Below are 26,811 nucleotides of genomic sequence, written 5' to 3'. Positions count from 1 at the left end.
ACAGCCAAAGAGTCGGGCTCCGTTACCTCTTCTAGAAGGGAGGGTATGCGCTCGCACAAGGGGATGGCATGCTTAGTTGGGGGGTACTGGAGGGGGCAGGTTGCTCAGGGGAAGCCTTCCCCCAAAACCTGGAACTGGACTTGGTCATTTTGATAAGTAAATGGACCAAAGGAAGCTTTCGTTGGAACGCCCTTGCCAGGTGAAACTCACCCCCTCTCGGAAGTGGCTTTAAAAAAAACGGTTTACTTACTATATTCTGCATTTCAGGCTGAATGCTGAATCTTTATAAAGGTTCAGAAAATCTGGCAAAAAAAAAAGTCTGACTGAAAACAACTATATTTAGCTCTGCTCACATATTGTCAGCCCCTCCCTCTCCCAAGTTAGGCGCATAATGTTCAATATGTGTTAATACCGAGCAGAAAAGAACCTTTTTGAGCAGGGAACCGAAGACGTGGCCACGGCGTTAGCCATGCCACACTTACCGCATCAGTGCATTAAATCCAGCAGATGTGGATTACCAAGGCTCTTCCAGCGCCGTAAATAAATGCTCAGGGCCCTAAAAATAGACAGGCTGGCAAGCTGGTGCCTTCATTGAAACAAAGTGATTCCTCCCACCTGCTTGGCTGAAGCAGATGCTCCGGGGCACACCAGACGAGTCCTGGCCGAATTTGCTTTGGCCTGGCGTGATTTTTGGCAAAGGGACGTGTCTTGCTAGACAGCAGCTTCACGGCAAGGCGGGCAGGGCTTGGTGTTCTTAGAATAACCCGTTCCTGCTGCCTGTTGACTAGGGTTGCCAGGTCCCTTTCGCCACTGGCAGGAGGTTTTTGGGGTAGAGCCTGAGGAGGGCAGGTTTTGGGGAGGGAAAGGACTTCAATGCTATAGAGTCCAGATGTCAAAGCGGCCATTTTCTCCAGGTGAACTGATCTCTATGGGCGGGAGATCAGTTAAAATAGCAGGAGATCTCCCGCTAGTACCTGGAGGTTGGCAACCCTACTGTTGACCCTTTTTGAGGGCTGCAGCAGCAGAAGAATATGGCATTCCTTCCACCAACTGGGGTGTTTCGGGCTGGCAGTGAGGGCAGCCGGATCTGCATACTTCCTGTTATTGGAAAGCACTGTTTACACAACTGCCCTTTAACAAATGCCAGGTGTCCCTATAGGCCTCTAATTTTGTGACATTTTTTTTCCGGCAAGGGGTATCATAGATCAGTGTGAAACAGCAACAACTAAAATCTAGATCTGAATGACTATTAGAGGTAAAGGTAGTCCCCTGTGCAAGCACCAGGTCATTACTAGGGTTGGCAACCTCTAGGTACTAGCTGGAGATCTTCCGCTATTACAACTGATCTCCAGCCGATAGAGATCAGTTCCCCTGAAGAAATGGCCGCTTTGGCAATTGGACTCTATGGCGTTGAAGTCCCTCCCCTCCCCAAACCCCACCCTCTTCAGGCTCTGCCCCAAAACCGCCCACCAGTGGCAAAGAGGGACCTGGCATGGCAACCCTAATCATTAATGACACATGGGGTGACATCCCATCCCAATGTTTACCGGGTAGAGTATTTTTATGGGGTGGTTTGCCATTGCCTTCCCCAGTCGTCTACACTTTACCCCAGCAAGCTGGGTACTTATTTTACCAACCTCGGAAGGGAAGAAGGCTGAGTTGACCTTGAGCCGGCTACTTAAACCTGACTTCTGTTGGGATCGAACTCAGGTCGTAAGCAGAGCTTTGACTGTGGTGCTGCAGCTTACCACTCTGCGCCCCAGTGCTCCTTGAGTGAGCCTTGAATGACTATTGGCATTTATATTTTCAGAGTGGGGAGCAGTGATTTCTTTCTTCTAAGACCTAGTAATAAATGTCATTTCGTCTGTTTCAAATCTATACTGTAGCTTTGGTTAGATTGGCTGCTCCTTTCTTCTACGGATTTTCACCTGTGTGAATGCACGTGTGATATATATTCGGATACAGATGGCATGGATTTGATGCATGGTGCACACAACACTTCCGTCGTAGTTACATAATGATAATATTTGTCCAAATAAATATTTTAAAAAACACCCAGCAAAGCTTCCATGGCAGAGCAGTTGATTTGAACCTGGGTCTCTCCGATCCGAATGCGACACTCTAACCTCTAGCCTCTGCATTACAAAAAATCACAAAATCACACAAGGTTGGAAGAGACCACAAGGGCCATCTAGTCCAACCCCCTGCCATGCAGGATCCCACAATCAAAGCGCTCCCGACAGATGGCCATCCAGCCTCTGCTTAAAGACCTCCAAAGACGGGGACTCCACCCCCCACCCTCCGAGGCAGCGCATTCCACCATCAAACTGCCCTCACCATCAGAAAGTTCTTCCTAATGTTTAGGTGGAATCGTTTTTTTCTTAGTTTAAATCCATTACTGCGTGTCCTAGTCTCTGAAGCAACCGAGAACAAGCTAGTTCCCTCATTAACATGGCATCCCTTCAAATATTTAAACATGGCTATCATGTCACCCCTTAACCTTCTCTTCTCCAGACTAAACAAACCCAGCTCCTTAAGTCTCTCCTCATAGGGCATAGAGACTCCAGACCTTTGACCATTCTGGTCGCTCTCCTCTTGACACTCTCCAACTTGTCAACATCCTTCCAAGTGAGGTCTGACCAATGCAGAATACAGTGGTAGTATCACTTCCCTTGCATCGCACCATCTTGTTTTTACTTCATTGTCTTCTGACTTTGTAATTCCATTATATCTTTCCTGGGCAACTGCGGTTCAGCCTCGTCTACTAATGCTGTAATCCTAGCACAGTGGCATTGTTCAGTGGATGTCTTACGCTGTATGAGCCTTGTTTTCTTTTATTCTGCCCTCCGCCTCAAGTCTCAGCGAGAAAGGCAGGCTACAAATAAAGGAAGTAAATTAATTTATTAAGTTGTAATGAATTAAAAATGCCATTCTAGTAGTCATCCAGCATCCCGGCCTTTTGCTAAAACAGTGGAAGGGAGGAACAGGCTTCCTTCTTGCCAGCAATTCAGAAGAACTTTTTTTCTGCAGTTGTTCCTTATATTTTTTGTAAGTTAAAAAGGTGCTTAGATGTTTCTTTCTGAAGATTAAAATTCAAGGAAGGGTCAACAATATATCCAAGAAGACTATTTCTCCCTTTCCTCCTATTTCAGCACCAACAGAATAATACTTACGTTTTCTGAACTATTCACTGTCCATCGGTTCTTGTAGGCTATCCAGGCTGTCCTCAGGGTTACTCCTCTGAAGATGCCTGCCACAGCTGCGGGCGAAACATCAGGAAAGAAAATACCAAGACCACGGTCACACAACCCGGATAGCCTACAAGAACCGATGAACTCTGACCATGAAAGCCTTCGACAATATTTATTCACTGTCCGTTTCTGATTTGGCACATTTGCTTATGAGCATCTACAGGATGCCGTGTTTACAGCATCTGCAGACTTCCAGGCTTTGACCACCGGCCGTTTGACTTCTGCTGATCCATCCCCTGACCCAGAAGCTGCCTTCTTTGTAGCCTTTTGTACTGTTTTATCCAAACAACCCTGAAAGGGAGGCCTGGTTGTGACCATTTTGCAAGGAGGTTATTGAGATATTAAACATTGACTGTTAGGGTTGCCAGCTCCGGGTTGGGAAATACCTGGAGATTTTTGGGGCAGAGCCTGAGGATGGTGGGATTTGGGGAGATGAGGGAGTTCAATGCCATAGTGCCCAATTGCCAAAGCGGACATTTTCTACAGGTAAACTGATCTCTATTGGCTGGAGAGCAGTTGTAATAGCAGGATATCTCCAGCTAGTACCTGGAGGTTGGTGACCGTATTGCCTGTTGACGAATGCAAGTCTAGAGTGTCACCTTGGCTTGTCACATATCCCAGAGGCGAAGTCAGTCGTCCATCTATCTTTCCATCAAATCTGGTGGCAGGGTGCTGTGCCAAGCATCCTGAGCCTTGCAAACAAAGTCTGGCCCATCCATCTGCCCCCGATCGTCATTCTCAGGCCAGCCCATCCGTCTGCTCCCTCGTCTTCACTTTTCATCTTCATGACTCCCCTGAAGTTAGAGCTGTCTGCTTTCCAAAGAAGCTAGGCGCAATGGTGCTAGGAGATCAGGTCAAGGGGACGGAGAGGAACAGATCAGGAGTAGCCCAGAACTGTGGCGAATTGTTATGTATGTGTGTGTTTGCGTGGCTAGATCCAAAGAGGAATTGTACCGGCACTTAAAGGTTTAGAAAGGTGTATCTGTTTACTACTTCCTTGTGACCGAAAACAGACTTTATTAGAGCTGAGGCTTAGGAAGGGGTTACTTAGAACAGTCCCTTCCTTCCTTCCTTCCTTCCTTCCTTCCTTCCTTCCTTCCTTCCTTCCTTCCTTCCTTCCTTTGATTTTTAGGCCACCCTTTCCTGACCAGGTTAGGCTCTTGGGGACAGATAGTGTTGCCAACTCTAGGTTGGGAAATACCTGGAGGTTTGGTGAGTGGAGCCTGACGAGGGTGAAGTTTAAGGAGGGTGAGGTTTGGGGAGGGGAGGGACTTCAGTGGGGTATAATGCCATACAGTCCACCTTCCAAAGTGGCCATTTTCTGCAGGCAAACTGATCCCTGTCACCTGGAGATCAGTTGTAATCCCAGGAGATCTCCAGCCACTGCCTGGAGGTTGGCAACCCTGGGGGCCAGATGACACCAAAACATTAGGAAGAACTTCCTGATGGTGAGGGCTGTTCGACGGTGGAATGCACTGCCTCGGAGGGTGGTGGAGTCCCCATCTTTGGAGGTCTTTAAGCAGAGGCTGGATGGCCATCTGTCGGGAGTGCTTTGATTGTGGGATCCTGCATGGCGGGGGGAGGGTTGGGGTCACTGGTGATGTGGGGGGAGGTAGTTGTTAATTTCCTGCATTGGGCAGGGGGTTGGACTAGATGACCCTGGTGGTCCCTTCCAACTCTATGATTCTATATTGCGCCTTCTTCTGGGGCTAAACATAACTTGGGGAGGTGGTTTCTTCCCAGGCTCAGTAGTACCCTGTTCCGCTAGTGTCAAAGCACCTTTCTACACTCCTCTCCCCCAGTTCTTTTTAGGGCCAAGTTACATATATGGAACTCCAGGATCACATGTAATTTGACCCTTACTAAGGTGGTAAATTTGTGACTGGGCTGTGGTGTTTTTGAAAGGGTTCACGGGATCCAGTGCTTCTCCACATGAAAACCTTTCCTGCACAATGTTGGGGTGGGGGGAGGGTTAGCACAGCATTTCTCATCAGAAAAACAGGACTTCATAGAAAGGTTGCATCGTACTTCTAGGATTTCTGTTTTGTTCACTTTCACTGGTGTTCACTGGTCACTTCCTTTCCCTTTAACGCAGAAACCTGTGTTTCTCAGTTTGACGGATGTGCAGGAAAATATCGTAGCAGGGATGACTGCTAAGACTGCTGCCAATGGAGTGGGGGGTGGGGTGCTCAGGTGACCAGGTTATGGCATGAATATTTTTTAAAATAATTTTTATTGTTTTTATGGGGTACATAAAAAAAGGGGGGGAAAGAGAAAAAGCATATCATTCCAATAACATCTTTGTCCGTGCCCTTATTACACCATTTGTCTAGTCTTACTCATCTGTACTGTCTTACTTGAACCCATAATATCATTAATTTATTTTAACTCATATATTTCCATTTCTTTTTTATCTATCTTCATGAATCCTCTTATTTTAATTCAATCGTGAATATTTGTCGAAGAAAGGTTGCCACATCTGCTTATAATCGTCATTAGCCTTTCGTTGAAGTAGGTTTGTTAATCTTGACGTGGTTGCAAACTCATGCGTTTTTGTAATCCACTCTGTCAAGTCGGGAATCTTTTTGTCCTTCCAATAAGAAGCAAATGAGATCCTCGCCGCCGTTGTTGCATATTGGAAAAGTTCCTTATTTACCGAGTGTATCTGAGTTGGAATTATCCCGAGTAACATATTTGGCATTTAAATCAAAACTGATGTGCAGCATGTCTTGAATCTCTCTGTGTATTAGTTTCCAATATTTCTGGTGGCGTGAATAATTTAAAGTACAAGTGATATGTTTTGATACTGGCCTGTTGTAAATAGTTTTTTTTTTTTAATGGTAGCATGCTTAGCAGCCATTCTAACAGCGAGGCTTTTTCTGCATGGTGTCAAACTGCCGAAGTTGCAGTGTGACCTACTGTTTTAATCAGAGATGCTTACAAACACCCCACGTCTTGTGTACAATAAAGGGCAACAGAGTTTTGCATGCATTAAGTCCTTTTAGAAATGCAGCAGTTTTTGATAACAGAGGGAAGCAGAGGTTGAAAGGATAAACTCTCTCTCCCGTTCCTCCACAGCTCCAAGACAACTTGAGTCTGCGTGAGTCTGCTATTTAGGTTTTTTTTGCCCCCATTCAACCATGATGCTCACTGGATAATCTTAGGGCTGTCTTTCTGTCTCTTGGCATAACCTATCACACAGGGTTATTGTGAGGATAAAAATGTTTTAGGGTGTGATGCTAGCACAAGAAAAGCGAACTCTCTGTAGAATTTCATTGGTTGGGTCACAAAAACAGATTTCTTCCTGCTAAGAAACCTGTTGCTGGGGCATCAGTCGTAGAAAACACAGTCGATGCCTGAGAATGTGACGTTATTCCGTAAGGATATTGAATGGTCATGAGTCATTCTTTATGAACATCTCTGACAATGAGGTTCATTACCAATTTGTGTCTTAATTGGGTTCCTCATTCTGTTAAAAAGGGAAAGGTCCCCGTTCAAGCACCGGGTCATTCCTGACCCATGGGGTGACGTCACATCCCGACATTTACCTGGCAGACTATGTTTACGGGGTGGTTTGCCAGTGACTTCCCCAGTTATCTTCCCTTTACCCCCAGCAAGCTGGGTACTCATTTTACCGACCTCGGAAGGATGGAAGGCCGAGGCAACCTTGAGCCGGCTACCTGAAACCGACTTCTGTCGGGATCGAACTCAGGTCGTGAGCAGAGCTTTTGACCACAGTGCTGCAGCTTACCACTCTGTACCACGGCACTCCTCCTCATTCTGTTAGGGACGTTTAAACACTGACTGTCCTGGGATCCAACGGCAAAAGGAATGTGACTTTCTATAAAATTAACACTCGCACAGCCCGGGGTCTGAACTGTCTGAGACTGCAACGGAAAGAGATCTTGGGGTTGTAGGGGAAAGCTCGATGAATGTCAACCCAGTGTTGAAACTCCATGCTAGGAATTATTAGAAAAGGGACTGAAAAATAGAATGGCCGATATTGTAATGTCCTTATATACAATTGTAATGTCCTTGTATACAACTGTGGTGCAGCCTCATTAGGAATGCTGTGGGCAGTTCTGGTCACTATATTTCAAGGAGGGCGTTGCAGAGCTGGAGGGTGTACAGGGGAGGGCAACCAAGATTGATTGGAGGGGGCCAGTTGGGACACTTTTCCTATGAGGAAAGACTGAGGAGACTGGGAATTTTCAGTCTAGAAAAAAAACTGCTGAGGAAGATACATCATAGAGGTTTGTGGAATTATGCATGAGGTGGATAAAATGGATGGATGGAGCTTCTTCTTTCCTGTAATACTAGAACTTGGGGGCACCCAATGAAGTTGATGGGAAATAGGTCCAGGACAGACAAAAGGAAGTACTACTTTGTGTGCGGGTAAAGTGCCGTCAAGTCGCAGCCCACTCACGGCAACCCCTTATGGGGTTTTCAAGGCAAGAGACTAACAGAGGTGGTTTGCCAGTGCCTTCTTCTGCATAGCAACCCTGGTATTCCATGGTGGTCTCCCATCCAAATGCTAACCAGGGCTGACCCTGCTTAGCTTCTGAAATCTGACGAGACCCAGCTATACCATGCTGCCTTCCCTCCTAAGTACTTATTTACTCAATCAGTAATTAAACTGTAGAATTCACTGCCAGGAGCAGAAGTGATGGCCAGAGCATAGATCGCTTTCAAAGGGGTTATACCAGGGGTGTTGAACTCATTTGTTACGAGGGCCGGATATGACATAAATGTCACTTGGTTGGGCCGGGCCATGTGTACCATAAAATTTAATGCCATGTACCGGAGATACAAATGTTATAGAAGACACAGGCAAAGCCAATCAATTATATATTATTTTTTACTTTATTTTTCACTTACAATACAAACATGCTTAAAACAATAACACTCTTACAGTATTTTCTTTTATTTAACAGTCTTTGATAATTGACACCTTGGGGGGAGGGGTGGCTGCCTTGGCTGGTGAGCCCGCAGCGGACTTGTCAGTCCAGATCAGGAGAGGGATATGTGCATGGCTGGCTCACATGCTGGATAAGAGCTCTCAAGGGGCCAGGTCTGGCCCCCGGGCCTTATTTTTTACCCCCCTGGGTTAGACAGATCCTTGGAGAAGAGGACTATCACATGATCACATGAAGCTGCCTTATACTGAATCAGACCCTTGGTCCATCAAAGTCAGTATTGTCTACACAGACCGGCAGCAGATCTCCAGGGTCTCAGGCAGGGGTCTTTCACATCACCTACCTGCCTAGTCCCTTTAACTGAAGATGCCGGGGATTGAACCTGGGACCTTCTGCATGCCAAGCAGATGCTCTACCACTGAGCCACACCCACTTCCCAAAGGCCATCAAAAGCCATGGTGACTCAAGGGAGACTCAAGGGAGTTTAAACTACAGAGGCAGGGAACCTTTGAATGCCAGTGCTAAGAGGCAATATCAGGGGAAAGTCCTGGCCTCTCTACCCTGTTTGTTTGCCTTCCAGGGCAATTGGGTGGCCGCTGTGTGAAAGAGTTCATTGGACTAGATGAACCACTGGTCTGATCCTGCAGGCTCTTCTTCTGTTCTTATGTCCCTTTGAACATTTTAAAGAGGAGGTTTCTACCATTGGTATGCCTTTCCTCTAAGTCGGCCCAACTTTGCTGTAATGATAGCATCTTATTAAATAGGGGCATGTTTCTTGTCATGTGCCATGATTGGTTTTCAAAGCCATCTCTGGAGTGACACTTTTCTCATTTATTTTTCCATCCGTCTCTGTTGTGCTTTTTAGAGAGAGAGGTTTTTTGGGGGGTAAAACTAGCATCGTGCCGGCTCCATGCTATTTCTTAAATTGGAGGCTTCCATTAGAGCCACCTTTTGGCTTTGTAAATTGATCTCAATAAAATTATACGCGGCTGAGCCCTAATCTAACAAGAACATTAATTTTGCTTTTGGGAGGGTTGAAATTGACTATTTAATGAAAATGGTTTCGTATCAGATTCCGGGTGCCCCTAACATTCTCTGTGAATTAGCGCATTGGAAGAAGCTATTCAGCCTGAGTGAAGTGTGTTGAAGTCCTTGGGACTCGAGAAAGCCATTTGTTATCATAGAGGGGGAAAAGAAATTGAATGGCGCAGTTTAAACTCTTTGAAAAAAGTTTTTTAAAATTCATTTTGCTCAATCCACAGAGATAGCCACGGTCAATTTGAGATGCAAGGTATTCAAAACCAAAATTTTGAATATGTAACCAGCCATAAAGCTTTTCTCCCGAGGAGAAAAAAAAAAGAATTCTATACAGTATTTCAGAAACTTTCATTTATATTGTATCTAAAGACCTAGCTTGGATTTTCCCCAGACAAATGGCATTGTGTTGGTGGGAAATGAATCCCCTGATGTTCTTCTGTTACAAGGCTGTAATCCACAATCTAGTTAGTACGAGTTGCTTGCATTCAAGTTACTTCAAAATGTGCTTTAGACTAATAGGCCTAAAAAATGAGAAGAGAAGCAAACAAAGTTGTGAGGCAATCCTTTGAAACATCAGCGATACATAAGCCTCAGCATCCACACGGAGAGAGCAGTCCTGAGTAAATCCAATTTTATTCAGTGGGACTTACTCCCAGGAAAGTGTTCGTAGTTTGCAGCTTAAGGCTGAAATGAGGTGGTTTGCAGGGCTGGCGTTTATTCTTCTAATGCAGTTGTATCTCATCTTTCCTCCAAAAAGCTCAAGGTGACACCTATAGTTTTCTCTTCCCCACGTTACCCACAAAATAACCCTGTGAGGCTGGGTAGGCTGAGAGTGTGACTGGCGTAGGGTTGCCAACCTCCAGGTACTAGCTGGAGATCTCCTGCTATCACAACTGATCTCCAGCCGATAGAGATCAGTTCCCCTGGAAAAAATGGCCGCTTTGGCAATTGGACTCTATGGCATTGAAGTCCCTCCCCTCCCCAAACCCCGCCCTCCTCGGTCTCCACCCCAAAAACTTCCCGCCGGTGGTGAAGAGGGACCTGGCAACCCTAGACTGGCCCCAGGTCCCCCATTGAGTTTCACATCAGCATGGAGGCTTGAATTCACGTCCCACCAGATCCTAGTCGGATGTCGTAACCAATAAACCACCCTTCTTTTGCACAAAAATAGCAGGGAACGACGCCTGTCTGTCCTCCCCAAATATCCTTTTAACGTAAGGGCCCCCAAGCTTTTAAATCCTGCAGACACCTTTGGAATTCTGATACAGTCTAGTGGAGCGTAGCCACCAAAGGGCTGCCATAGGAGTTGGAGCCAGCTAAAAATGTGAGGCAGCGAGGCCATGCAGACCTCAGATAATAACTCATCATAATTTCAGGCAGAAGTTCTGTTGAACAGGATGCTTTTTAAAAAGACCATGTCGTTTAAAAATATTTCCTTGAATACACCTTTAGTCACACAGTGAAGATCCTTGTGCATAGCCAGTCAGACCTCCAACGGCCAATCAGAAGCCCTGCTGAGCAAGAGCCCCACCTGGCCCTGTGTGGTGCAGTGGTTAAGAGCGGTGGTTTGGAGCGATGGACTCTGATCTGGAGAACCGGGTTTGGTTCCCCCACTCCTCCACATGAGCGGCAGAGGCTCATCTGGTGAGCTGGATTGGTTTCCCCGCTCCTACACATGAAGCCAGCTGGGTGACCTTGGGCTAGCCACAGCTTTCTCAGTCCCACCTACCTCACAGGGTGTCTATTGTGGGGAGGGGAAGGGAAGGTGATTGTAAGCCGGTTTGATTCTTCCTTAAGTGGTAGAGAAAGTCAGCACATAAAAGCCAACTCTTCTTCTTCTCGTTCTTTCTAAAAACACTTGGTGGGCATCATGGCATCCATGGATGTCACATTTAGCAGTTCCCTCATGTAACTGAGGAATGTTCTTAGCAGTCATGAGCAGAGCCCTGCTGGATCCATCTCATACTGCAATTGTTTGTCATAGTGACCAAGCAGATGTCCTTGGAGGCCTTCTGAACAAGCCATGGACACCAACCCCCCCCCCCCGTTTCCCTTCTCCCAGCAACTGGTATTCAGAAGCACACTTTGAACTTGAAGTTCAAGTTGGGGAAAACAACCCAGTTCACCAGATTAGCCTCTGCCACTCATGCGGAGGAGTGGGAAGAAGAAGAAGAGTTGGTTTTTATATGCCAACTTTCTCAAACCAGCTTACAATCACCTTCCCCTCCCCACAACAGACACCCTGTGAGGTAGGTGGGGCTGAGAGAGCTGTGACTAGCCCAAGGTCACCCAGCTGGCTTTGTGTGTCGGAGTGGAGGAAACAGATCCAGTTCACCAGATTAGCGTCCGCCGCTCATGTGGAGGAGTGGGGAATCAAATCCGGTTCTCCAGTTCAGTTCTGCAGTTCTCTTCACTTTTGGAGCTATCTGGCGAAATCACCAGCTTGGTAGGTCATGCAGTAGGGAAGGAGGAAGGAGAGGGGCGTGATGGTTGTCGTTTGAATTACTGACCCATAGAGAGGGGAGTCGGCCTTGTAGAGCTGTCAAGAAAAATTCACTGGCCGTTCATCTGTCTTTTCCTTATGGTGATTGATAGGGGGAAAGACACCACTTGGTAGCATTCTTGGCCTTCCCCCCACCCAAGGAAAGCTGCTGTGTGGGGCAGAATGATTTTTTCCCTACAGATTCCAGGTGGTGGTGGTAGCGTCTGTGGGTTTTTTTTTTTAAAAAGAACTGCCGGTGACTGTGGCAAAGCCCGATGCCCCCGCAAAGCCCTGCCTGCCTTGGTTTTTAAACCGAAGCTGGCAGGGGGACAGGCGGCTGTCAGTGAGTCATCTCCATGCTCCACTTTCGGATCAGCGTGCGCAGAGCTGGCTGTGCATATGTTGCTTCCCGCTGCCCTTCGTCAGATCCACTTGGCTTGTAAAAATTAAAACCCGCATAAATCCATCAGCCCCGGGGCTCTTTGTCTAACAACATAAATCCCGTGAAAACTGATTAAGCGAGACAATAGTGGGCATTTAAATCTGGGCTCGTAAAAACGGATGCCATTAAACGAGACAAGACGGATGGAGAAGGAGAGGCGATTGACTTTGGGGAAGGCCGTTCCCGGGACTGGTGGGAAAGGCGCATGTTTTTGGCACAGTGATGCAGCCCTGCGGGGGCACTTAGGTAAGGCCCTGGTGGATTAAAATACCTGCAGTCCTGCTTCTCAATTGGATCTGATTGTTAATGTGCTGGGTCTTGGCTGAGTGGCTCTCCAGCTACGCTCTTCATTATGGGTTTTTAAAAGACTTTTTCCTGCATTTTCTGAGACCAAGACTTCAGGGCTCTTGGAGAAGTTGTATCATTCGAAAACCAAGATAGCTGAGAACTGATTAAACCAAGTAGCAATGAACAAACAATTGGGAGGTCCCTGTTTTTGAATGTTCCATCTGCTGTAAGCATACTAGGTGACTTTTTCATTGAGCCACACTTTTGTGCTTGTAAAATATAGTAAAGTTCTTATATTTGCTGCGGTTAGTTTGTAAAAACCAGGGTTTGGCTGGCTCGCAGATGATTATGAAAATCCTGGTTTAAACTGCCTTCACTCTGTCCAGGCTTCTGTGTAGCTATGAAGTCAGAAGTCATCTCCCGAGAAGAAGCCAGATCTTCACACCGGAAGTCTAGCTTCTGGTTTCACGTACCCTAGTTAACCATAGCTAGTAGAGGGGCCCACATTTGGACAATCACACCAACCAAAGTTCGTATAATTATACCACGGTTTTGTATTATGTCTGAACCATGCCATGGTATTAACCACCACCCATCTGCAATACGGGGATAATACTTGCCTACCTTGCAGGGTTGTTGTAAGAATTATATCAAGATAATGTTTTTAAAAAAATTATTTTATGAAGAGAAAATGAGAATACAACAACGACGGAAAATGGAAATATAACAACAAAAGAAAATGGGAATATAACATTAGTAAAATACTCATAATACAAATTCTTGAAAAGAAACTAAGACAGTGCTGCTAATATAACTAAAATATCCATAACAGTGAACCAAGCACTATTTATCTAAAATCCGCATGATTGTCACTTCCCTTCCTCTCTGCAATTTACACGTTGCAGTGTTTTTTTATCTTTGGAATTGTTACATTCCAGCGTCCAGTTCCTCTTTATTTTTGTCATTGTTAAAATATATCAACTTAATCAACTTAATTAAAGCATAGGTTTCTTTAACCTTACCAAGCCAATTATTTAAGTCAGGGAGTTTTTTGCTTTTCCAATATCTTGCAAGATTTGGTCTTGCAACTGTTAGTATATGGAAAGAGTTATATAATGTATAAGATAATGTATGTGAAGCTTTTGCATTCTTTAAGACAGCTTCATGTGTTCATATACCAAGACAGAACATTGCTCTCTCAAGGTCAGTATTCTCTGACCTGCCTGGCAACGGCTCTCCAAAATCGCACATAGAGGTCTTTCGCATCACCTATTATGTGTGTAAAGAGCCATCGATTCAAAGCCAGCTCATTGCGACCCCAGCAAGGAGTTTTAAAGGCAAGTCAGATTCAGAGGTCGTTTGCTGTTGCCTTTCTCTGCAGAGCCTTCCTCGGTGGTCTCCCAAGTACCGACCTGACCCTGCTTAGCTTCTGAGATCTGATGAGCTATACCGTGCCGCCTTCCCTCCCCACATCACCAATTACCCGATCCGTCTAGCTGGAGAAACCAGGGATTGAAACTGGGACCATTGGCATGCAAAGCAGATGCCCTTGGAGCTGAGCCACAGCCCCTCCCCACTGAATGCTAAGTCTTAATAATATTGTATGATAGCATTCTGCTCAGCTAAGTATGGCGCTTTCTACTGCTGTGAGATTAACCAGGTTCTTCATTTAACCAGGATTTTTAAAATGAATGATTACAAAAAATGCCAATACAATACTACAATACAGTGTTAAAAATGGATAGTGATTCCATCCGATCAAATATAATACCTATAATACAAAAACCTTGGAAGGGCTGAGAGCGTGAAATCCTGCATCCCTTTCTTGAGCTCTTAACTGTAGTACTCGTCCAAATGCCTCTAACGGTGGGATTGCCAACTTCCAACTGGAACCTGGAGATCTCCCAGAATTACAACTGATTTCCGGACTACAGAAAAAATGGGTGCTTTGAAGGGCCTTATACCCTGCTAAGGTCCCTCCTTTCCCCAAACCCTGCCCTCCCCAGGCCCCAACCCTAAAATCTCCAGGAATTTCCCAATCCACAGGTGGCAACCCTAGCTTATGGATACATCTTTACATAGCCCTAGAAGGAAGAAAAGTGAATTAGGAAATTGCTCTCAACCGAGTCTGCACATCCATCTAGCTTCACACTGTCTGCTTAGTTCGGTAGCGGTTTTCTAGAGACCTGGGCAGAGAAAAATCTTTCCTAACACTTGTTACCGGAGATCGCTTTAGCTGGAGATACTGGAGTTGGATCTGGGCCTTTTTGCGTGAAAAGTATGTGATCTGCTCTCCAATTGTGGTATCTCCCCTAAATGATTTGGTGGATGCAGGGAGGAAGGAAGGAAATTGTTTGAGGTCCAGGGGGACTGATGGGGGAAAATGTTTTTGGGGAAATTAGTTTTTAGGAAGGAAAATTGAACCAGAAGTTGGAGGGTATGTGGTAACAGCCACCTGGCTGAAGATAAGCAGGTATGGTCCAGCCTGTGCCTTCACAGGAGGTCTCCTGGGAATCATACCTAATCTGTCTTGAGTTTTGTGATGGAAGAAAAATGAGATGCAAATGTCATAAACAGAGAGAAAAATGTCTGTGCACCTAGGGCAAAGGAATGGTAATTGCATTTGATTGTCGAAAGACAATTTGTTTTGCCTTAGGCTGTATCAGGCCATGGTCTGTCTGATCCAGCATTCTGTTTTTAGCGGCCGCCTGCCAGATTACTCTAGAAACCCACCAACGGGGGGGGGGGGTGACAACAAGCTCTGCCTGTTGTGTGCCTCTAACCTGTGAGGTGTTCAGAGGGATACAGCCATGAGTGCAAGGGGCTTATTGTCAACAGATGAGTCAGATCCTCCAGTAAAGTCACATGAACACATGAAGCTGCCTTATACTGAATCAGACCCTTGGTCCATCAAAGTCAATATTATCTACTCAGATCGGCAGCGGCTCTCCAGGGTCTCAGGCTGAGGTCTTTTACATCACCTACTTGCCTGGTCCCTTTAACTGGAGATTCCAGGGATTGAACCGGGGTCCTTCTGCATGCCAAGCAGATGCTCTAACACTGAGCCACAGTCCCCTCCCAGGGAGTAGTCACCTCAGGGAGTCCCCATCTCTACATCTTGTTGAGTCAGTTCTATCAGTTAGTGGGGTGGTTGGGCTGTGACTTCCCATCTCTGCCCTGTACTCTGTCTGTGGTATTGGGCAAGTCTCTGCTTTTCCTCTTGTCCAGCATCCTGTTTTTAACTGTTGTCACCCAAAGACCATCGGGAGCTTCCAAGCAAGGTGTGAGAACAGCTGCGTTCCTTTGTGGTTTGTTCCCACCATCTGATATTGTGAGGTATACTGCCTGAATACGTGGGATTCTTTCCAGCTATTCTGGCTGATAGGACTGGTTTGTCTGGTTGCCAGCAACATGGAAGTCATTCTCAGTGCCAGTGTTTTTGGAAATGCATGTACAAAGTGAAGGGAGAGTATGGAAGGTATGGAAGGTAGGCTCATAGTGGCTCCAGCCTTTTCCTAAAGTATTGGTGTCATGGGGAGGGGTAAAGCATCTGCCTGGCATACAGAAGGTCCCCAGGTTCAATCCCTGGCTTCTCCATTAAAAAGGATCAGGTAGTAGGTGATGTGAAAAACCTTTGCCTGAGACCGTGGACAGCCATTGCCAGTCTGAGTAGATAGTACTGACCATGATGGGACAAGGGTCTGTTTCAGTATAAGGCAGCTTCATGCGTGTTCAGCGGGAAAACACAACTTCCAGTAAACTGCTTGAAAAAGCTAGATGAGCTTAATGAAGAAGAAGAGCTGGTTTTTATATGCTGACTTTCTCTACCACTTAAGGAAGAATCCAACCGGCTTACAATCGCCTTCCCCTCCCCGCAACAGACACCCTGTGAGTTAAGTGGGGCTGAGAGAGTGTGACTAGCCCAAGGTCACCCAGCTGGCTTCAGGCGTAGGAGTGGGGAAACAAATCCAGTTCACCATATTAGCCTCTGCCGCTCATGTGGAGGAGTGGGGAACCAAACCCGGTTCTCCAGATCAGAGTCCGCCGTTCCAAACCACCGCTCTTAACCACTACACCACACTGGCTCTCTTAATGTCGCGTGATACCACCTGGTTTTGGTAAGCTGAACATTTGTTGGCTGGCCATCAGTCTTAACCAGTCTGTACCAAACACAGCTGTGCTTTGGTTCAAGGGGAGCACGGTGACACTCCACAGGGCAAGCCACTGAGCCAAACTGCTCGCAGCATCGGAGTCTGGAGTGGAGTGGCCATTGAACTGGGCGGAAGAGTTCCCGGCGTGCCTTTGCCCTGGAGGGCCTCCGGCCGCCAAGAGAAAGCAGAGGCAAGGGGGCCCAGTAGCTCTGGCAGCACTGAGAGGGCTGCTTTGCTTGGACTCTTCAGTGGGGCACCGGCAATCTTTATCAGCTCACTGGTTGTCTCTTATTGCAACCCCACTGGTTGGCAGCAGTGTGGAAAGAGGTGATGGGTGAACCTCTCTCATTATTGGGTGCTGCAGGGCTGGTTCTTGGGTGTCGCTGAGCTTGGCTTTCTCCTGGGCCATTTTTGTTTCCCCGTATGCCCCTGATTGGTGTTCTTTTTTAAAAATTATATGTATTGATTACATAAAAATTAACAATATATTTACAGCTTAATTTCAAATCCACAGATTTGTAATTGCAGCATGCCAAAAATACGTAGGGATGTGCCCTGTCTTGGAACTTCCAATTCATCAGAAATATAGCCCAGCATTCATAAAAATTTATTTACCATGGAATGTAATATATTCTCAGTTCTCAGATAGTATTTTAATTTAATTGTGACACACCGTTCCCATGTTCTATGAAACCGTTCCGTCCTTGCTGGAGCATTGCGATTCTTCCAGGTTGCAGCAATATGAGTTTTTGCTACCTTTGAATAAATTTGCCATCTTTCCCAGTAGGTTTCAATTACTCTAGCTTTCAAATAGCCTGATACTAGTGCCTTGGGGTCCATTGGTAATCCCCCCAATTGGAATTTTGTGAATGAATCCCCAAATGTATAATTTAGCCTCAAAATCTGTTGGAATGGAGATCAAGGTGAATTGCAGCCGTGGTCTAAAGCTTAGGGAAGTGAGATTTAACACTTCGCTCTGCACTTCCCTTGTTTGAAACTGTCCCTTCCCTCCCAGCAAGAGAAAAGAGGACCACGCTACACATTCATCTTCGATTCACCCTGTACAGGTTTGAGACGCTTCCAGCTGTTCTTATATAGCCAAAATGTAAAATCTAGTTTAGGATGAGATAAACAGATACAATAGAAAGTTAGAGGCATAGGAGGAGTATTTTCATGGGGGAGGACTGCAAGGTATTAGCACCTCTGGTGAGTAAGCATGGTGTAGTGGTTAAGAGTGGCGGACTCTAATTTGGAGAACCGGGTTTGATTCCCCACTCCTCCATGTGAGCGGCAGACTCTAATCTAGTGAACCGGGTTTGTTTCCCACTCCTCCACAGGAATTTTGGTCGGTGTCCTTGGTGTAGTCACAGGCCTCTCCAAAATCTCTCAGCCCCACCTATTTCACAAGGTATCTATAGTGGGAAGAGGAAGGGAAGGTGATTGTAAGCCTCTTTGAGACTCCTTAAAGGTTGAGAAAATCAGGGCATAATAACCAATTCTTCTTCTTCTGAAAAGCAGCCTGGATAACCTGGCTTAACCAGAGTTTGTCAGATCTAAGCAGGGTCGGTCACAGCAAATACCTGGATGGAAAGACTAGGGTTTCCACATGGAGGAAAGCAATTGTCAGCCACCGCTGCTCCTGTCTTGCCTGGAAAGCCCTAGAATTGGGGGTCACCATGAGTCAGTTGTGACTTGACAGCCCATTTTCCTTCATAGTGAGTAAGGAATATCAGGTCCCTTATAAGACCTGGCTTAGAGAGAGCATTAAACTTCTTGATGAATATTAATTCAGTAATTTCCCATTTGCATTCTCCCTGATAAAGTTCTTTGGGAGAATAGAGGACTTTAAGATCAGCAACAGAATTGCTGTGGCAGAAGGGCTGAACTTTGCCAGTGAATCCAATCCTTTAAAAAAAAAATTTCTAGACATAATTTTTTTTTCAAGACATAAAATCCTAATGTATTGCTGCATTAAACGCTCATGTCAAATGTGGCTGACTCTTGAAAAGATTATATGCATATCTTCTCCCGCCCCAACCAAGGACAAAAGAATGACATTATCACAAAGTACAATGAGAAGAGGGGGACGCAAATGAACATCCCCCCCTTTCAAAGGTTTAAAAGGGGGCTGATCCTGCAGCGTGGAGTCTCACTTCTTTCCGGGGGTTGTCAGCAGGTTTTCGGATGGGTGAGCTGGTGAATGTTTCCTCTTTCATATGTAAATAGAGGCATCACCCATCAAAGCAGCCCAGACTCATCTTTATACCCATTTCAGCCAGTGCAAAGGGAAAGCTGTTAACATTATGCTGATTACTTAAAATGTCCTGGAAACCTCATCTAACAATTACCTGATCCCCCCACCCAATAGCTGGGATCTGTTAGATTGCCGAGGGGGGCTCTGCTGGTGAACATATGAAGTTGCCTTATACTGAATAAGACCCTTGGTCCATCAAGGTCAGTATTGTCTGCTCAGACTGGCAGCTGCTCTCCAGGGTCTCAGGTAGAGATATTTCGCATCAACTAACTACCTCTTCTTGTTAACTGGAGATGTCAGGAATGAGCCTGGGATCTTTTGCCTTTCAAAAGAATTGAAATTTGAACCGGGGGATTTGAAGCTTACAGCTCACGCTCTTTGAGTCTTTAGTGTCCTGTACTAGCAAGAAAATGAGCTATGAATTGAAAAGATCTTGTTCAGATCTCGCTTCTGTCATGAAGTCAGTCGATGGCCTTGGCTCTGCAGGGACCATGCCCCCCTTCACAGTGGAGTAGGGTTGCCATTCTCCAGGTGGTGGCTGGAGATTTCTCCAGGCAACAGAGATCAGTTCCCCTGAAGAAAGGCGGGATATAAAGGAGAGAAAGGCAGGATATAAATTAAGTACTTAATAAATATGCAAAGCTCTTGAAAGCGTTGTATAAAGAAGAGTTGGTTTTTATATGCCGATGTTCTCTACCTTTTAGGGAAAATAAAATCAGCTTGCAATCTCCTTCCCTTCCTCTCCCCACAACAGATACCTTGTGAGATAGGTGGGGCTGAGAGAGTTCAGAGAGAACAGTGACTAGCTCAAGGTCACCCAGCAGGCTTAATGTGAAGGAGTGGGGAAACCAATCTGGTTCACCAGATTAGAGTCCATCGCTCTTAACCACTACACCACTCTGGCTCTCATAAATTACCAGCAGTTGGACATTTTACAATGTAGAGACATTATGTGTGTGTGTGTGTAAAGTGCCGTCAAGTCGCAGCCGACTTATGGCGATCTTTTTGGGGGGTTTTCATGGCCAGAGACTAGCAGAGGTGGTTTGCCAGTGCCTTCCTCTGCACAACAACCCTGGTATTCCTTGGTGGTCTCCCATCCAAATACTAACCAGAGCTGACCCTGCATAGCTTCTGAGATCTGATGAGATCAGGCTAGCCTGGGACATCCAAGTCAAGGTAGAGACATTATATAGAGGCAGTTATATTTGGCAGTGTTAAGGAATTGGTAATTTGTAGCATTACCCTAAGATCACATTACCTCAGTTTACTCTGGATCAAGGCTTAGACACTGCTATACAAGATGTTTAAGTTGCTCTTCATATTAAAAGTTCTTTTAAACCGTTCCACATTTAGGTAAGTCTTTAGCTGTACACCCAGAAATATTATAGTACCCCTTAAGAACGTTTAGCCCAACTAGGGTGGGTAACTGGCCTGGGAAATTCTTGGAGATTTGGGATGGTGCCTGTGAAGGGGGAAATCTGGGGAGGGATTTCACCTAGACTCTATGGTATATCATAGAGTCTGCCCTCTGAAGCTGACATTTTCCACAGGAGAACATCTCTGTAATCTGGTGATCAGTTGTAATTCTGGGGAAAACACATGCCCTTATGGAGGTTGGAAACCCTAAACCCACCTTCCCTTTTCCCCATATGGGGGTGGGTGCATGGGTGGGTGAAGAGGCGGTAAACCTGCTATCTTGCTTAGGGAGCTGCTAGAATCCCCCCTTGATTCCTCTAGAAGCATATATGGCTAAAAAGAATATAACTCATGCTGTTCTTTGTCCAGCCCTGGTATGTGGCCCACAAATTATGTGAACAACCTCCATTAGAAATAGTTTTTCCAGCAAATGCCAATACAGAAGATTTTTTTTTTTTAAGACTAAAGATTGTGTTTGCACGATTTGACTTTGTCGACAGAGTTAAGATCACTGCCCCCGCCTCCGGTTCTGAGCTATTAAATTCCAGCATAGTTCTGAAAACAATTTATTAGAACGGTGTGTCTTCGATAAGAAGAGAGCATTTGAAAAAATGCCTTCTGCAAGATACACCAGGGCAGAATTGATAGCAGTCTCAGATATGGGAACGGGGGGACTGAAGTCTTAGGGAAATTCCACACACTCGGCTCACCCACCAATGTGGGTAGTTTTCCAAAAACAGAAGAGGGGCAATCACAAAAGGTAGAGGAACTATTGACCACAGGTTGATAGCTTTACCTTGCAATCCTAATAGCACTTCTTTTTCTGGGAGTGTCCCATTAAATAAAAGGAGGTTTTCTTCAGAGTAGACCTGCTTAAGATTGCTCCTTCAGTTGCATTTTTGGACCTTATCAATAGTGTGTGCATAGGGCCTTCAGCCTTTTCTGGGCACTTGAGCACAGGGTCTCCAAGGGATCTTCTTCTACCCCACCCAATAGTGGTGGGTTTCTTCTCCACCCCAATCACAGCAATCTTTGCATGGCACTAGGGTTGCCAGGTCCCTCTTTGCCTCCCGGCGGGAGGTTTTTTGGGCAGCGCCTGAGGAGAGCGGAGTTTGGGGAGGGGAGGGACTTCAGTGCCATAGAGTCCAATTGCCAGAGCGGCCATTTTCTCCGGGTGAACTGATCTCTATTAGCTGGAGATCAGTTGTAATAGCAGGAGATCATCAGCTAGTACCTGGAAGTTGGCAAGCCTACATGGCACCCACCTGCTGCAGCTAAGCTAGAGGAAGCACAGGGCATAATTGCTTGCATTCCTGTCGGTGCCAGCGCGTCCAAAGCGAACAAGAAAGCCGTTGCAATATTGCCAAGGGCACTGGGCCGCATGGGAGAGGCATGTGGAGGAGGCAGAGGAGCGTGACCCCTCACTGGCTTCGCAAGGAAATGGGAGAGCAACCCGGCATCCGCAGTCGGCGGCAGGCTGTCAGCAAGCCCGTAGGCTGCGAGCAAGCATTCAGCTGTGCCTTCTACTAATGCAGCCCTGTGCAATGCTCTCTAATCAATTATTAACAATGTTTTGTGTAAAGCTGCAACATTTCTAGACATTTTCCAGAAAATGGAGATGGGGTAGACTGGGTTTGGGGGGCGTGGTGACATTTCGGCAGCCCTTTTTATCGTACTGCTTTAACAACATAAAACGACACCGTTTCTAATTTCACCCATTGTATAAAATTGTAGTAGTTGGTGTTCTGATGGAACTGAAAAGTATAAACGCCTGAGCTCTCTGCAAGCAAAACTGCGAATACGCCCATTACTAAAGAGAGAACTCTGCCGACCTTAAGATACACCCCAGCACATGTATCTTTTTCCCATCTGAGAGGCAAAAAAGAAAGAAAGAAAAAGTTTAACATTGAAAACACAAATTGAGGACTTAATAGGATTGCCAACCTCCAGGTACTAGCTGGAGATCTCCTGCTATTACAACTGATCTCCAGCCAATAGAGATCAGTTCACCTGGAGAAAATGGCCGCTTTGGCAATTGGACTCTATGGTGCTGAAGACCCTGCCCTCCTCAAACCATGCCCTCCTCAGGCTTCACCACCAAAAACCTCCCGCTGGTAGCAAAGAGGGAACTGGCAACCCTAGTACTTAAAGAAAAAATATGTTATTTGGACAGACATTGCTGGAGGTGGGGAGTTTCCCCCAAATGTAGGGTTGCCAGGTCCTCAGTTGTAATAGCAGGAGATCTCCAGCTAGTACCTGGAGGTTGAGCAACCAAAATAAACACCCCTGTACTGCTTCCAAAGGTTAGGAAATAAGCACAGAGTATGGCTGAAGAAACTTACAATCACTATATGAAGCAAAGTGTATTAAAGTGCATGAGGTGACTATAAATAAATAAATAAATACATATATACAATTTCACTAAACAGATTTAGTGAATTTGGGCTTGGCAGTGTGTATATTCCCATCCAGAGGGAACGCCACCAGTGAAACATGGCCAGTGTTCTAACCATTGTCAGCAAACGGTTCTGCATGCCAGGCCGAGAAACAGCATCGCCCTGCAGAGAGCGTTCCCTTTCGGGCGTTGCCCTCTGAGAGTTCGAAGAGTGACGACGCTCCCGTCTACCTGACACATCTCCCCGGAATAAAATAAAGGAAAGAATCTCTGTGAACTGACACATGATGGTCTCTAATGGAGCTGCATGTCTGGCGAAGCAACCTAATGACCGCGGTGTTGACAAGCGGGCTTCTTGATTTGCGGCTGGCTCCCCTGCCGTTCCCCCCACGCACCACCTTCTGCCTTTAGAGCAGAGCCATCTGCAATGACACTTACTGGCCCATTAGCAGGAGCCCTCAACGAGGCTGGGAGGCAGGAATGTGGATTCAGGGGTTACTCTCTGTTCTGCAAGGGAACTGTTCCCTCCCCCTTATTTTGCTGTCAAGTCGTAGCCGACTCAAGGACGACCCCGTCTGCTTCTCCGGGCTAGAGGCATTCAGAGGTGGTTTACTGATGCCTGCCTCTGTGTACCAACCCTGGACTTCCTTGGTGGTCACCCTTCCACGTGCTAGCCGAGGCCGACCCTCGGAGGGGCCGTGGCTCAGTGGTAGAGCATCTGCTTGGCATGCAGAAGGTCCCAGGTTCAACCCCCGGCATCTCCGGTTAAAAGGGACTGGGCAAGTAGGTGATGTGAAAGGCCTCTGCCTGAGACCCTGGAGAGCCGCTGCCGGTCTGAGTAGACAATACTGACTTTGATGGACCAAGGGTCTGATTCAGTATGAGGCAGCTTCATGTGTTCATGTGACCCTTAGGGTTGCCAACCTCCAGGTAATAGCGGGAGATCTCCCACTATTACAACTGATCTCCAGCCAATAGAGATCAGTTCACCTGGAGAAAATGGCCAACGCGGGCATTGGACTCTATGGCATTGAAGTCCTTCCCCTCCCCGAACCCCACCCTCCTTAGGCTCTGCCCCCAAAATCTCCAGGTATTTCCCAGCCCTGAGCTGGCAACCCTACCAACACTACTTAGCTTACAGGATCTGATGAGATCAAGCTAGCCCAGGCTACATGTGTGTGTGTAAAGTGCCGTCAAGTCGCAGCCGACATATGGCGACCCCTTTGGGGGTTTTCATGGCAAGAGACTAACAGAGGTAGTTTGCCAGTGCCTTCCTCTGCACAGCAGCCCTGGTATTCCTTGGTGGTCTCCCATCCAAATACTAACCAGGGCTGACCCTGCTTAGCTTCTGAGATCTGATGAGATCAGGCTAGCCGCTCCAAAACGTGCAGAGAACCAGGGATGGCAGCAAGGAAACTGAATGTGAAAAGAGGCATAGGAGCAAAGGGCTGGCTGGTGAGGAAAGGGCTGCGAAAAGGGGTGTCTTGACGGACTGTGGATCAACCCCAAGTTGTAGGTCACGGATGGCTAGATCTTGGCTGGGATTTTCTTCTATGGCATCTTTTAGAGCAGATAAGGAAGCATAGTTTGATGTGAGGGCCATCTGGTTTTGGCTCTTATCTGTTTCTATCTCTACCCCTTTGAACTCGTACAAGCAGTTCGCACCTCTGTGTATCTTCCTGAGTCCCCCGCCTCGTCCTTCTTGCCCAGGTGCCACCTCTCCTCCCCTGCTGTGCTTTCTGCCTTCACTCCCTCGGGCCGAATCCGGCCTTGAAATGCAGATAGCCCTCACTGTCTCTCTAGGACTGTTTGATGTTTTATGCTGCACCGGTTTGCCTTGTAACCTCCCATGCCTCCCATGCGTGTGAACCTTCGTGCCCTGTAGTAGATAAATACTGTAACCCCGATAAGCTAGTCACTCGCAACTTTGTATCCATGAGCCTGTCTTCTCTACCTGAAGCCTTCAATAAATCTTTTGTTTCTGCATCCAAGTCTGAGCAATTGATTTGGCGAAGTTTGCCCAGCTAGGTTGGGGACTCTCACATTAAGTTGCGAGTCCTTGCCTCTTCGTTCTGCATCTGTACCCTACGGGACAGCCATGTCAGGCGACGAGGACAAAACTACCCCTCCGGCCTCGCCGGACGGAAGCGGTGCACCGGACAAGCCGGCCCCGAAGGACAGACCGGACCAGAAGGTGCCAGGTGCGCCCCGCCCGGGCCCGGGACCGGGCACACGTCCCAAGACCACCTTTAACACTTGGCTGGATTCGCCGAAAGGTTGGTCGCTTTCCCGGACTGAGGCAAAGCACCGCCGCTTGGCCTTAACTGGTACGGGGTTCGAGGACGACCCCGCCCGTCGGGACGCTCTGATGGATGAGGAGCGGAGACAGTGGCAGGAGGAACGCCAAGCGATGGTGGAGCGCATAGATGCCATGCAACTTGTGATGGAGGAGATGGCCGCGGCCATGGACGCGCTGAAGGTACAGCCCCCGCCGGGTAACCCTCCGGATGGGACACCGGCGGCTCCCCCCGCGCCTCCTCCCAGCACCCCGGCCCGCCGGGACCTGAAGATCACGTATGATGGGTCGGGGGACCAGTTGACCTTTTTCATGGTCCAAGTGGACATTTTTATGCGGGAGCAGGGCCGGACCTTTACCTCCGAGGAGTCCCAGGTCCAGTATGTGGCCTCCCTCCTGCAAGGCAAAGCGGCCGCGTGGATGGTGTTACAGTACGAGCTCCGCTCCCCTGTGCTACGGAGTTTGGATGACTTTATGATCGCACTCCGTAACCGGTTCGAGGACCCGAATCTGGGGGAGCGGGCCAAAGCCGCTCTGATGCAACTGCGCCAAGGGACCAAGTCGGTGGCGCAGTATGCGAGCGAGTTCCAGTCCTTATCGAGTCGGATTCTGGACTGGAGCGAGGCTACCCGGGTGCAGTTGTTCAGGGAGGGCCTAAACCCGGACCTGCAGCATTGGGCCTTTATGCAAGGTAACCCCCCGGACGTTGAGGGTTGGGTGCGTCACGCCGCCGATATCGAAAATAGGAAGCAGCTCCTAAACTTGTCCAAGCAACGATCCGGCCGCGACTTTAAACCGAGAGGAGACAAGGCAAGTGGGATCCGTGACCCTCGCACCCCAGGCGGCGGCGGCCCCACGCCAGCGGAGCGCCGCAAGCGCTTCGAGGCAGGGGTGTGCCTGGTTTGTGGAGGAAAGGGTCACTTCGCCTCCCAATGCCCATCCCGCTCCGGACGCCCGGCTTCCATTCGTCCCGTCCCGAGCGAACCAGAGAAAGCCCCCACAGAGGGTCAGCTGCGACGCCGAAGCAACGCTCCAGGACGACGGAGCACTCCCTCGGCACTACACGCGCACACCCTGGATGGGATCGCCAGTTCGACCGGTCCATCGGGACCCCGGATTGCCAGTGCAACCTCTGACTCTGCCGAGTCACGGATTACAAATACCTCGTCCCCCTCGTCCAGCGAGGAGGAAGAGTGGGATGTGCCGGCAAAAAACGCCGTCGGTCTGCTGTAAGGGGGGCTCCTCAGCAGACCGCACCGTCCCTTGTGCAAGGAGCTCCACCGATGGTAAGCGCCCAGGAAGATAATGTTTATATCCGGGTTCACCTCTCACTACCCAAGGGGGGCCCAGTTTTAGAATTCCCCGCGCTTGTGGACTCGGGGTGCGCCCGCACTTTGATTAGTGAGGAGGCGGCCCGGAAATTGCAAGTCCGCCGCAAGCGCCTCCCGGGTCCCCTCCGCTTCTCCCAGATGGACGGGAGTGACTTTAAAAAGGGGCCTGTCACTCACCGGACTACCGCGATAGTCATGACTGTAGGGGAGCATTGGGAACAGCTGTACTTTACCATTGCCCCCATAGTTGCCCCTGTAGTGCTGGGAATGAACTGGCTACGGGGCCACAACCCTTCCATTGATTGGGTCAAGCGGACCCTTACCTTCCCAGAGGATCCCTGCGTCAGGCATGACAGGGACCGCATGACCGGGACCCCGGCGGCCGCCCTAGTGGGTTCCCCAGGACCCGTTTCCAATACCCCCAACCTACCCTCGGAATACTCCCAATATTCGGATGTGTTTGATGTGCGGGAGTGTGACGAACTGCCACCGCACCGGGAGACCGACTGTGCGATTGAAATAGTTGGAGACGGCAAGTTATCCAAGGGAAA

The sequence above is a fragment of the Euleptes europaea genome, chromosome 13, assembly GCF_029931775.1.
Source record: "Euleptes europaea isolate rEulEur1 chromosome 13, rEulEur1.hap1, whole genome shotgun sequence".
In the NCBI taxonomy this organism is placed as follows: domain Eukaryota; kingdom Metazoa; phylum Chordata; class Lepidosauria; order Squamata; family Sphaerodactylidae; genus Euleptes; species Euleptes europaea.
The sequence above is the reverse complement of the archived record's forward strand: the minus strand, read 5'-3'. Positions refer to the sequence as shown.